The sequence below is a fragment of the Narcine bancroftii genome, chromosome 7 (genome assembly GCF_036971445.1).
Source record: "Narcine bancroftii isolate sNarBan1 chromosome 7, sNarBan1.hap1, whole genome shotgun sequence".
NCBI classification, from domain to species: domain Eukaryota; kingdom Metazoa; phylum Chordata; class Chondrichthyes; order Torpediniformes; family Narcinidae; genus Narcine; species Narcine bancroftii.
The window spans coordinates 96,534,989-96,549,739 of NC_091475.1; the positions used below are offsets into that span (position 1 = coordinate 96,534,989).

At 44.0% G+C, this 14,751-nt stretch overlaps 1 pseudogene; it reads right to left on the reverse strand.

Annotated features, from left to right (window-relative positions):
* Positions 1 to 263: 263 nt before the first annotated feature.
* LOC138740026 (actin-like protein 7B) lies at positions 264 to 8,088 on the reverse strand (annotated as a pseudogene).
* Positions 8,089 to 14,751: the final 6,663 nt, after the last annotated feature.

Below are 14,751 nucleotides of genomic sequence, written 5' to 3' on the forward strand. Positions count from 1 at the left end.
TGTATTCTTGCCGACTACTTCTGCTCAGAGTGAGAGACTAACATAGAATGGCATCAATGTGGCTCTCGTTCAATAAATTACACTTGCCCATTTACAGAAACAAATAATGCAGAAAAATTAAATGTTGAGAAATGTTTCATTATGTTCAGCTATGTTAAAAGAAGTGGCATTGAGATTTGGTAGAATTCACGATAAACTAAATGAGACTTGGTTGAATATCAGAGCAGTTTTAAAATATGCTCCTAAAGTTCCAACAAATAGGTTCAGAAGCACTTGTGATAAATGACAAATGGGCCTCTCTCACTATATTCTCTCTTGTGCACCTAGAGTTGTTGCAAGGACTGGACGAAAGCCATAATGGAGCATCCAAGCCAGACCGAGTACATCCTCTCATGGATGCAATGCATGACAGGGTTCATGCATTTATCTTGTCCATCTCCTTCTGTAGTCGATCTGAGAAGCTGTCAAACATGGTGGAGCCCCTGCACATGAGGATGTTGCTGTTAATGTTGCCTTTGAAGTGCTGTCGTGCATTTCCAGGGTGTGCAAAGGCAGGAAAAGGTCTCTGGGCTCCTTGGAGCCCATTAGGGAGAGCTTGAAAAGTGCTTCCAAGCAGCGGAATCTCTGCTTCCCCATCATGATGATGTAGCCATTGAGGAGCTCATATTCCATCAGGTGCTCGTTCAAGTCCAGGCTGAGATCCTCCTCGAAGTTGACTGAGGTGTAGCAGAATTTCATTTTAATGTGGAGCCCGCATTGGTGAACTGGTGATCCCACCTCACTGAGCAGCTTCAGATGATAGTCATTGAGATCAGTGCCACTGTAGTTGGCCCTGGTCATCCCAGGGGGTATGATGAATCCTTTGTATACAGGCTCCATGTGGGTTACTCTGTGGCTACACTCCACCATCAAGCCAGTGGTGTGGCTGTAGGAGTAGAGCGCGAGGGCAGACTGGTAGCCATTGTGCACAGCTGGGGTGCTGAAAGTCATAAGAGAATCTCACCCATCTTCTCCCTGTTGCAGGCCGTGCTGAGGAAAGGGTCAGCCACCATCACGGCATGCTCTTTGGGGAGGATCCTCATGGCCCTATGGAAGATGTGAGCCAAGAAAGTTTCCACCCATTCCCAATCCACCATGATGCCATGCCTCAGGGAGCTGACTAGCTTCAGTGTGGGCTCCGGTGTGGCTAGGTCTTCACCCAATAAGTTCTCCAGGCAATTGTTGCCTGATTTGGTGCTCATCTGTATGGGTCTACTCCATTGCACAATTAATGAAGGCCAACATACCGTCCATCATCTTAAAGATAATATCAACATATGGAGTAGCATTGAGTGTCCTACATGGACCCTAAAATCTCTAAGTTTGTTCTCCCATTAAAATTGTATTCTGCCTTCAAATTGACCTACCAAAATGAACCACTTTGCACATTTCTGAGTTAAATTTCATCCACCACTTCGCAGCCCAACTCTGCATCCTTCGAGCTGACAAATCTGAAAACTATCCATAACACCACCCAGTTTGGTGTCATCTACCAACTTAATAACCTATCCCAGTGGTTCTCAACCTTTTTTTTCACTGACATACCACTTTAAGTAATCCCTATGCCATTAGTGTTTTGTGATTAGTAAGGGATTGCTTAAGGTGGTATTTGAGTGGGAAGTGAAAGTTGAGAATCACTGCTCTAGACCCAATTGTTACTGAAATATTTTGCTTGAGTAAAATTGTCATTGGCCCATTTCTTTGGAGTTATGAAACCATGCACATAATGAATCAATTAGGTATTATTAAAATAGTGGTTTTCAAACATTTTCTTTCCACCCATTTACCACCTTAAATAATCCCTTATTAATCACAGAGCACCTATGACATAGGGTATGTGAGTGAAAAGAAAAAGATTAAGGACCATTGACCTACCATTTTCTTTTTCATCCAGGTCATTTATAAAAATTTCAAAGCAGATGGGTCGCAGAACAGATTGCTGTGAAACATCTCTAGTCTCTGTCATTATTGCAAAATAGAACCCATCTACAACCACCCTCTGCCTTCTCTGGGCAAGCCATTTTTGCACTCACAAAGCAAGGCTTCCATGCCTCCTTACTTTCTGAATGAGCCTTCAAGTCCTTTACTGAAACGCACATAAACTACACCTACAGCTCTACCTTCATCAATGTTCTTTGATATATCCTCAAAAAATTCATTCAGGCTTGGGAGACATGACCTTCCAAAGTCAAATTATGCCTCCATAAAGCTGTAAATATTGTCTCTCAGGATATTCTCCAACAGTTTGTCCTCCACTGAAGTAAGACTCACTGTTCGCTAATTTCCTAGGCTACTTCGACTCCTTTTCTTGAACAAGGGAACAACATTTGCAACCCTCCAATCCTCTGGAATTTTCCTGTTCCCAGTGACAATGCCATAATTATCACTAGTGGCTCAGTAATCTCCTTCCTCATCTTCCCACAGTAGCCTTGAGTAAATATAATCTGCTCCAGGTGACTTATCTAACCTCACACTTCCAAAAGCTTCAACACATCCTCTTTCTTAATGTCAACATGCTTTACTGCCCCAGGACATCGTGACAATTTCTAAGGTCATTTTCTCAGGTGAATATTGAAGCAAAATATTCACTAAAGACCTCTTATACCTCCCACGGATGGGTCCATCCTCACATGACTCATCCTCTTGTTCTTGCTTCCCTCTGTGATTTACAATGATACAAATCTCAAGAGATCCTACATCCAATTATTGTTTCGATTCCTTAACGTATCAACAAATTTTACATTATTTAACAAATAATTATATCAAGTCAAGTCACAAGTATTTATCGTTTTTAAGGATTCTTACATTTGCATTTTATTTTTTATTCTCTCTCTGTATTGCACAGTCAGTTTGTTTATATTTGTACATATTTTGCACTACCAATAAGTGATAATTCTGCCTTGCCTGCAGTAAAAAAGAATCTTAGAGTTGTATGTAATATCATTAAGGTACTCAGACAGTAAATCTGAAATCTGGAATCACATAATTCAAGTAATAACATGATATATAAACCTTGTGTCAGTGGTAAGGAAATTATTGGAACAAATCCTAAGGAATAGGTTTTATGTACAGAGATATTCAATGTGGCTTTGTGTGAAGAAATTCTGCCTCAGCAATCTGACTGATTTTTTTTTTGAGAAGGTACCTAAAAAAGCAGACACTATCTATGGATTTTGACAAGGCTTGTCCTGATGCTTAAGGCACATGGGATCCAACACAAACTGGGTAAATTAATCCAAAATTGATTTAGTGATAGGAGCCAGCAGGTGTTGGTGGATGGATGCTTTTCTGATTGGATATCTCTAATTTTCCCAAGCTGCATTCTGTGGAAAGGTGGAGGGGTTCCGAGAAAAAAATAACTAAAACTTGTAATAATTTTATAAATTTAAATTACTTTTTACCTGTGTGTTTAAATTGCTGTTTCTGCAACAGCATCAAGCAATTGCCCCGACATGAACAAAACAATCTGGCATCTTGAGGCCTGACGTCAGCGGTGCAGACATCATTACACAGGTCAGGCCTCAAGATGCCATTTTCAGCCAATGAACCTTGAATTTTTTTTAATGTGTGTAGTATTATATTAAGAACCATGGATCGTTGGCTTAAAAATGAACATAAGAGACAGGATAATTCATCTGAAGAAAGTACTGAGGTGTCACCAATTTTTCCATAAAAATTCTTCCATGATGCCTTTATTTGAAAAAAAAATCAAGTGTAAAGAAACAAAGGTATGACAAAATATATTTGTTGCTTGGTTTTAGCTCAGCCAGAAATAAATGGGCACCAGATGCACAATGTATTTTATGTGGTAAAATTCTGTGTAACAATTCTTTGGCCTCAACAAAATTAAAAAGGCACCTGGAAACAAATTATCCCCAACATAAAGATAAGGATGTGTCCTTCTTTAAAAGAAAACTAGATTAACTTGGCACTAGTAAAGCCCTTATGATGAAAACCGTAAAGAGGGGAAAGACAGAGAATGAGAATGTGACTGAAGCTTCTTAGAGGGTAAGTTATTGAATTGCCTTTGCTGGAGAGGTCCACAGTCATGGAAAATTCGTCATTAAGCCTTGTATAAAGGATATAGTGAAGTGTATGTTCAATGAGCAGTTCAACAGGAAAACTGATGCAGTGCAAATGTCAAATAATACTGATACAAGATGTATTAAGGATTTGGCTGAGGACATAGAAGGTGAATTAATAGGTCATTTGCTGTTATGTGATGCTTTTTCATTACATCTGGATGGATCAACAGATGTAACAAGTCTTCCAGTCTGCTAGTCTTCATTAGGTATATGTACAAGAAGAATATTGAGGAAGATATGCTTCTTTGTGAAATGTTGCAAGGGCACACAACTGGGGAAGAATTTTTTAACTGAATTATTAACTACATGATGAAGAATGTCATTCTGTGGGAAAAGTGTTAACATGTTTGCACAGATGGAGCCAAAGCTCTCACGGGGAAAGTTGCTGGAACTGTTTCCACAATTAAGAAGGTGTGGTGATACAACCACTGGATAGTCTGTAACTGCCTGCTCCTACCCACACTCCTGCCTGCCTATTGCAGGGGGAAACCCATTGTATCTGTAGGGAGGTAACCTGGGAGATTGGCTCCACCTACTCCCTGCCAATCACCGGCCCCATATAAAGGCTCACGCCGGCCCTTGGGCAGGAGCTTAGTATACGGAGCCAGAAGTGAAGTAGTCCATTGTGTGCAAGGTTTAAGCTAATTAAAACCTGTGGTACAGCCTCTTGTTGTTTGTGCTTGTTTGTCTGCATTCCAGTGCACCACAATTTAATTAGCTAAATTTTAAAGAACCATGGAGAAGTTTCTCAGCATAGAGAAGCTAGATATTGACCCCCATTACCCGGAAGCTCCAGCACACTTTGAGATCTGGAAGCATGCGATTGGGACAATTGTCGGACTCAGGTTGAGATCATCAACTCAGACCAGAAGGGACTCATGGTACTGCTCACGAAACTGGGCCCGTTCATGTTCCAGGCAATCCGTGATGATGGCCATTCTGGAAAACATCTACCAGCCCAGTGAACATACTGTAATTCAGGTACCTACTTAGCACCAGGCTACAATAACTGGGTGAGATAGTAGAGGCTTACCTTGGGGCACTGTGTGAACTAGTGTGCCCATGCATGGCCGAGACCGGGGTGACCACGGGGGAAGTAGAACGACTCATCTAGGATGCATGTACGTAAGGCTTACAATCAAGGCCGACCCAACAGAGACTGCTGGAAGAAAGCATTTCGTACCTCATGAGCATCAACGATGTGGTACGCTCGCTGAAAACTGCAGCCTACCCTGCAGAAGCATTTGAAGCTCACCTGCCACCCCCTTCAACTTGACCAATGAAGATGACCGCTGCACTGAGGGCCCCTTCTGTGGAGAAGCAATCACCACCGCTGATGCATCCCACCACTGTAAGTATTGCAGGAACAGGTGTGGGTCTGACAGATGCTCCCATAAAAAAACTGCCCCGTGAGGAACTCGCATTCCTCCAGATGCAGTAAGAAAGGCCACTTTGCCAAAGTGTGCCTCTCCAAACCCGCCGGGACCACTGTACCTATCCACAACCAATCAGAAGCCCCCCTCAACCCTCCGGGCACCTCCACATATGATTATCGGGCAGCGCCATTGCTCTGCTCATCACTTCCGCAGACACCGGTGAAGTCACTTCCAGCCCGGCCATCGAACAACACTTCTGTCATGTGCACCCAATGGGCACTGCCATCTTGGACCGGACAACATCCGCTCCCACCGAACACGTCCTTTCCGCCTCACCAACCTGACAATACAATGAATGTGCACGTACACCCAGCCCCAAACTGTGTACTTGTCACACCCGTCACACCCCATGCTAGCACACACAATGTACCACACCCACGCTGCCCAAATGATGATGCCTCCACCATTCTGGCTAATCAGGTCTCCACCACAAGCTTGGAGCAGTGACTTAGACCCCGAGGAAGTCTGAGCATCCACCATGCTGTTGGACAACATCCCACATGGACCTGGGCACTCAATGATGGACATCACTGTCAATGGGAAAGTAATAAATGCAGTAGTACTGAAGCTTCATGCACCTACATGTGATCCATATGCTGGCGCTCAAAGTACATCCAGTAAACTTTTCCATCACCTTTGCAGCCCAGGACCACTCCATCACAGCACTGGGGTGCTGTTCTGTAAATTTGACTATGGTGGGGGGAGGAAACCTACCAAGGGTTCAGGATCCTGGTCATGCCAGAGCTCTGTGCTCCGATTATCCTGGTTCTTGATTTTCAGTGCCATCTCCACAGTGTCACACTGGCCTTTGGTGGCCCACTCCACCCTCTCACTGTCCACAATGCCAAACCTAACAATCACACCTGCTCCACCCACTGACTGTACACCTTATGGGTATCTCCTCCCTCCCTCTTCAACCACCTAACACCAGACTGCAAGCCCATTGCAGCTAAAAGTAGGTGCTACTGTGCAGCTTTCAGGGCCAAGGTGCAATGGCTTCTGGCAGAAGAGGCAATAGAGCCCAGCACTAGCTCCTGGCAAGCCCAGATCTTGGTGGTCAAAGGGGGCAATGCCATCAACCGGTAAACCCAGCTAGATTCCTACCCACTACTACATATTGCCGACGTTCTATGAGATAACCCATTATAGGGTTTCCTCCACTAATGACCTAAAGTTGGCCTATCATCAGCTCCCCATCCAGGCTGTGGATTAGCCGTATACTGCCATTGGGTGCCTTTACTAGTTCTGTTGGGTCCCTTTTGGGGTCACAAATGGATTGTTTGTGTTCCAGAGGGAGATGGATCATATGGTAGACTGACATAATCTAAGAGCTACCTTCCCATACTGGGACAATGTCACCAGCTGCACCCACGACCAGCAAGACCATGATATAAACCTGAGAGAAGTTCATCCAGACGGCAGAGGCATTAAATCTCATCTACAATAGGGAGGTGTGTATTCAGCACCACCTGCCTCACCATCCCTGAGTGCATCGTGGAACATGGTGTCATCGGTCCTGACCCCAAATGCATGCACCCTTTCATGAAACTTCCCCTCCCACAAACGCTTAAGGCCCTTCACAGGTGCCTAGGGCTCTTCACTTATTACTCCTACTGGGTCCCCCAGTTCTCAGATAAGGCCCACACTCTGACCCAAGCCATCACCTTTCCCCACCCTGCTGAGGTGCAAGCAGCCTTCGACTGCATCAGAAAGGATATCACCAACACTATGATGCATGCTATGGATGAAAACACCCCATTCCAGGTGGAGTGCGATGCCTCTGACATTGTCCTCACTGCCACCCTCAATCAAGGAGGCAGACCCGTGGCCTTTTCCTCCTGAACTCTCCATGGCTCAGAGCTTGGGGACTCCTTCATCGAAATAGAGGCCCAGGTGATTGTGGAAGGAGTCCGCTACTAGCACCACTACCTGGTAGGCAGGAGGTTCGCCTTCCTCCCAGACTAGTGCATAATGGCATTCATGTTCAGCACCACCCACAGAGGCAAGATCAAAAATGGCAAGATCTTGTGCTGGAGCATCGAGCTGGCCACATTCAGCTACAACATCCAGCATAGGATACTCAGTGCACAGTCCAACCAACTTTAGGTGCTGCACAACACCCTTTTCCACCCAGGCGTCATGGGCCTATATAATTTTGTGAAATCTCGAAATCTCCCCTTCACTGTCCAAGAAGTCTAGACTATGACTGAGTCCTGCCGGGTCTGTGAGGAGTGCACAACGCACTTCTTCTGCCAGCACAGGCCCATGTAATAAAGGCCACTTGGCCCTTCAAGCAACTCAGTATCAACTTTACGGTACCACTACCTTCCACGAACAGGAACGTTTATTTCCTCTCGGTTATAGATGAATACTCCCGATTCCCATTCACCATCCATTGCCTCGATACCTCCATCACCTCTGTTATCAAGGCACTGGTTCAGATCTTTACCATAATTGGATACCCGGCATTCCCAGGGGTCTAGCTTCATGAGTGAGGAGGTGGGCCAGTACATGGCAATGTGGGGCATCGCATCTAGTCGCATGACTGGCTACAACCCCAGGGGCAACAGGCAGGTAGAATGGGAGAATGGGGTAATCTGGAAGGCAGACCTCCTGGCCCTTATGTTGAAAGGATGGCTCACTAATTAGTGGCAGGATAACCCTTCCTGAGGCACTCCATGCCATACTGTCACTCTTACGGCTACCAACCGGACCTCTCAAGAATGCCTCTTTTCCTTCCCCAGGAAATTGGCGATGGGAGTCTCACCGCTAGCATGGGCTGATGTCTCGAGGACCAGTCATCCTCCTGGTTGAGCAGGTGCACCTCCTCCATGCCAACCCACATAAAGCCTTTGTGGCATAGGCCAATAGACATGAAGACACCGTCTCGACTTGGGACCTGGCACTGGTGGGAACCCAGCCTCTCACCATGGGCACATCTGGCACCTCCAGAACCCTCCGCCCACCATCAACCATGGGGCCATGCTGCCCATGGACCAACCCCTGACCTACACCCCCTCACTGCCATGCACCACCTTGCCCGCACCACCGGCCTCCCCGACTACTCCTGATCCAGGTGGTCTCGTCTCCACCAACAATTGACCAGGAGCCTGTTCTGCGACAGTCCCAGAGGCAACGGTGACCACCAGATCACCTGAGTTCGTAAACTTATACTTTTTTTCTCTCCCAACTACCTTGTGGACACTCAGCAGGTTGGCGTTATGGACACTATTTTCTCTCCCTGCTCCCCTGGGACTCAGTTGTGATACAACCACTGGACTGTCGGTGACTGCCTGCGCCTGTCCGTACTACCGCACTGCCTACTGCAAGGGGAAACCCATTATACCTGCAGGGAGGTAACCTGCAAGAATGGCTCCACCTTCTCCCTACCATGTAAAGGCTCACGCCGGCCCTTGGATAGGAGCATAGTACATGGAGCGAGACGTGATGCAGTCCCTAATTAAAGCCTGTAGTACAGCCTCTTGTTGCACTGCAGCGCACCACAATGGGTTGCACCAAATTGCAGTAGTACTCACTGTGCCCTTCATAGATATCCATTTGCAGTGGGGAAAAAAAAATGCTCATACCTCTGACAAAAATGCTTAATGAAACAGTAAAAGCTGTTAATTATATCAAAAGTCAACCCCTGCAATCCCATTAGTTTAAAACTTTCTGTGAAGAAATGGGAAGCCAGCACACAGCCTTATGACTGCATACAGAAGCAGATTGGTTAACCCAAGGAAAAGTGTTGGTAAGACTATTTGAACTTTGTGTATTTTAGTGACTCAAAGTGTTCATTCTCAGAGTGCCTGTTAAGTTGCAGCTGGTTAATGTGTCTCGTGTATCTTGCTGATATATTCACAAAACTGAAATTAATATGGCCCCACAAGGCAAAAATGTATTGGGAAAATTTAATTACTTTCTTGAAAAATTGACTTTGGATTTCAATGGTGAAAGGAAAACACTTTGATTGTTTTTTTTCCACGCTGCAAGACTTTTTGATGGATTATGATGTGAGTGTTGATGATGTTTTTCCTAATGAAATGGTGCAGCACTTAACTATTTCACATTCTACACTTGATGGGTATTGTCTTGCCGTTTCTGTTAAGAACAAGAGATGGGTACAAAATCCTTTCGTTGTCACAACCAAACCTGCTGATTTATCAGAATATGAAAATCTAATCGACGTGACATCTTTTCATTTGCAGCAAAGATTTAAAGATTTTCCGCTGACTACGTTTTGGATTAGCGTGAGTGAAGAATATCCATCCTTGGCACAATCTGCTGTGCATTCCCTATTACCATTTTCCATGACTTACATGTGCAAGGCTGGATTTTCATTTTATGTAGCAACAAAATACAGAAACCAACTTAATGATACAGTTATATAATATTGTGTCCAACATTAAGAGGATCTGTGAGAACATGAAATAATTCCATTCATCCCATTAGAGGCAACAAATAATTTCAAGGTGGAGATTGGTGAGTTTATTTTTTTTTCACTGTGCTTGTGTATATTCCAGGTCTTTCAAACTGTAATTAATGATTGGGTTAATGGCATTAATTTCCAAGTGCTCCCCAAAAGGGTTCTGTTAGCTAAACAGTTCGGCAAGGCCTGCTTTAACCAATGGTATATCACAGGAATCAAGGTTGAGATCCTTGTTGTTTGTGATGTATATTAATCATGTGAGTGTGAAGGTTGGAGAAATTTTGCCTTTGATAACATGAAAGCATGAAAGTTGGTTGTATTGTGGACAGTGATGAAAAGTTGGTGGAGTACTAGCAGTTGGAACTTCACCTTGACAAGTGCATAATGATGCATTTTGGGAATTCAAATAGGAACAGTAAAAATACAGTAATTGGTAGGAACTATGGAATATTAATGATCAGAGGAAACTAAGGATCCAAGTCGTAGTTTTTTAAAGGTGGCAAGACAGCTGGTTAGGGAATGAAGAACGCAAATGGCATACTTGCCTTCATAGGATGGGACATGGAATATAAAGGTTGACATGTTATATTGTAACTTGTTTGGCTGCATTTCAAGTATTCTGTGTGGTTCTGATCCCCACATCACAGAAGGATATGGTTTCACTGGAGCGAATGCAACAGAAATTCATCAGTATGTTTGGATTTATATGTGGATTGCAGGAATAATTATAGGGAAAAATTGGGTAGCCTGGGTTTATTTTCCCCAGATAAAGGAGGCTAAACAATGACCTGATAGACAAATATAAAATTGGTAGGGGAAAGGTTTCAAAACAATGAAGCTTTTTTCACAGCGAATGGTTGATATCTGGAACTCACTGCCAGACCTGGTGATGAAATTAATCACTACATTTAAATGACAAGGCACATATATAAAATACAGACCTAATGTGAGGAAATGTGATTAGTCTAGAAAGGCAAAATGTTTGCATAGATGAGGTGAGCCATAATCTGTTATCTGTTGCGTGAGGAAATGTGGCTTCCTGTCTGTCTGGAATAAGTGTATTGTGGGTGGTCCAGTGTCCTCCCTGTCTGAAACTTGATCGGAAGTCACATCATCTGAATATTAAGGTTGGACTCTGGCCACCCATTGGTGCACACCTTGCCGATGGCTAATTTATATTGTAATGAGCTCAAAGGACCCCAAAACCCAGCAGCAATAGACATTCACCAAGACAAGTAGTTATTTAAACAAAAGTTGTTTTTAATTATCTTTAAACATGAAAACAGAATCATAATTTAACTTATCTCTATTAACTTTACTAACCCAACTTAACCTTCTTCTAACTCTAAGCACACGTGTATGTAATGTGTATGTGAATTTAAGAAAAGTTCTTCGGTTCACAATTCAATCTCACCTCATTCTTCCAAGTTCTCTGGTTGCAGTCAATTCTTATTCTGTAGACAGATTTTAACATGTATAATCTTCACCAGGCTTTGGTGCTCGAAAGGTAAATGTTTACTGCTCAGGAAGGTTCTTTGTAGGTGACCATCATTAGTCACCTCAATGTCTTGCTGATGAAACTTGCCCCATCAGGGTTCTCCAGATATAACCTCTTTTTTTCAGGCTATCAGAGTTCCTTTCTGTTCTCTTTATTCCAAGAGAAACATCAGACAGATAGCACTTCCAGCCATCTGTCACCCTGGAGCTTTTGTTTCAGTTCCAAGAAGCTTCTCCTGCTTGTTTCGTCTGTGACTTTCTCTCTCCATCTCAGATTCCAAATCTCAGTCACATGGCCTTCTCTCTCTCTCACTTGCAAAATCCCCTCCTTCTCCAGCAAACAATAGGAATCAGTCTTCTGCTCCCATCTGTTGTTTTAGGTAAACAAACCTCTCAATGACCTTTGAGTGAGCACTTTGCAAAAAGGTCAGAAGTCTTGTAAAAATGTTCAACACGACTCCAGTCCATTCATTTCATGACATCATTTCAACTAGCACCGACTTGTGTAATGTCCATAGCATTCTCGATATTTTCTGTAAAGTTATTGAATATGAATTCTTCAGTATTTAAAATAAGATCTGTTTTAATGTGTGTGTGTGTATGTAACCTACTCTAATTTTACCAATTTATCTCCCAAATACATTTCCAAGTTTTCCAAGTATTCTATCACAATATCACCTTGGGTTATTGTTAGTTAGAGGCACAGATAAGCATTGTAATATAAACCAACACACAGCATATTCTTTCTATTTGCCTTGTGGTCCAAGATATCACTGCATGCTACGTCATTACTGAGGACATGGCTGCAAGCAGCTTGGTGGTCTGGCTCACAGCTTGATTCAGGAAAAGTTTGAGTCATTGCCCAGAACTGGGACGGGATTGACACATGATTAGGGGATGGGTATGTGTGGATGGATTGGTATGACCATGATGAAGCTGAGTCCCACCACTCACATCCTCCTCCCTGCATACCTGAGCCTTTAAAAGCTTGACCAGTGACAGTGCAGTCCAACACTGCCATGAGGGCACCCTTCCTAAAGGGTGAGGCAGCCAAAAATTGGGGGATTTTGGGTGGACACGCATGTGGTCACGATGAGATAATGGACGTCCAGGACTACTTTGCTAAGGGGCTAACTGGGTGAAGGGGCCAACACTATCAGTGGCCATGTGAACACCAAGACATGCCAGTGCTTAGCTGGGAAACAAGGGGGTGGGGGCAATTTTCTTCTCTCTTATTGGGAAATGACCACCCTGGGTGGTCTGTCTGAAAAAAGCCTTATGGGTGCTGCCAGAAGGGGTCGATGATGGCACCACTCTATGGGAACAGATGGTGACTGCTATTATATGCATCCAGATCATTTTCAATTGAGTGGGACTCTCACTTTAAGAGTACAAATCAAGTTGCCATTTTGGTAGTTTATCTGTGAGCTGACAGGCTGAAGACAGAATGTCCCTAAATTGGATACATCTGAAAGAGTGAGAGAGAGGGAGAGCATGTGCAGGTGCAGGGACCATGTGACCAACAGATTAAAGACACAGTACTCAGTTTTCCTCATGGGACTGCAAACCGGGATGGCTGTCCAGGAAGCCATTACCCTCATGGAGGAATCAGAGTTAATGGAGAGGATAGCTCCCACTCGAGTTTTCAGGGCTGAGGGGAAGTTCGATGGTGTCACCTTCTCAGAGACATATAAGCTCTCTAGAGATAGCATTACAGGGGGGTTGGGGGCCCTGTGGGGGTGGAGCTTTCTATGTGCTGCCCACTCCAACATGGTCTAGCTTCCTTTCTGGTGCTCTCGCACAGGAGGTGGCTTCTGAATAATCTATCTTTTGAGCTCTCTCAAACCCACCGCCCCCCCCCCCCCCCCAACAGTGGAAGACTACCCTTCAAGCACTTCTACTTCTCAATGTGAGGGTCTACAAAATGCTCATCAAAACAGGTTGCTATGACCCCATCATTGATTTCAGTCACTACAGCAGCAACCAGCAAGTCACTTATTATGCAAATAACTCTTCGCAAGACAGGCAAGGAATTTGCCATAAACCTCAGCATTGGGCATTCCATTGTATCTCTTGTTAAGTGTATTCCACGGGGCAGATTTTGTATTGAACCTTTTGTTGTTAATCACCCAGAGCTGTAGTAATGATGTCTTTACTAAGCACACTCAGGGAATTGAAGTAAAATTTATAAGTAGAGAGTTACAGATTCAAAGTTTCAATTTATAAGTAGTGTCACATATTATCGTTATAAGTAGTGTCATTGATCAAACAATGGAATGAAACTTTGTACTGTATATATTTTGTTTCACCTGATAATGACACATCACCCCAGCCCTCCCATTAACAGAAACAAATACCTCATGGGGTGGGTACTTCGGGAGCATTTATTTAAAATCACAATTGGCTAACTTTCAGACCCGAATCCTCCTGGCTCTTGTTACATGGTTCTAACACCGACACTGGTGGCATCCGTTTAAAGAAAACACAAGCAGGAACAGAATCCTGGTGTGCGACAACAGCCCTGGAAAACTGTGCACACTGGGTACACCCTGGATACATAGCTGCTGGCCTGCCCCCAGCCTCACTAAGGGATAGCATGGCGATGGCCACCTGGGTGCTGCACTTAAGGAGTGCCAAGACGTGGGATGCACAAGCCAAGAGAGTACTCTGGAACCTGATGGATGACCTTGCACTGCCTGCTCGCAGACATTGGTGGTAAGGGTGTTCACATTTGCCAGCCAAGCTGGAGAAATCAGATATGCAAGTAAGTTACCAGACAAATTCCTTTCTCTACCATCCCCTCTGACATCGGGGAGCAGATCCCAGAGCACCCTGATCCATTGGACCTGTTTGGTTGGGGGGAGTTGGTGAGACATTATCATTGAATTTAATTATATGCCTTGTCCAGCATACGGAAGGCATTTGTGTATATATTGATCTGCTTGATTGGTGTTGTTTTAATTTTGACACGTCTCTTTGGTTTTGTTCTTTTTTTCAGTAGTTATAACATATACATGATGTTATTGATTGTCTTCCTAGTGATTGCAGAGTAATGGGAATTCTGAGGGTGGAATGTTGTTTGTGAAGAAACATGGCCTCCCTGTCTGTCTGGAATGTGTGTATTGCAGGTGGTTACATGTCCTCCACATCTGAAACTTATTTGGAAGTCACATCACCTGTCAATCAAGATTAGCCTCCAGCTACCCATTGACGTTAGCTAATTTAAATCACTAGGGTCATTATTGGTAAGGTGGCCAGATCAGAA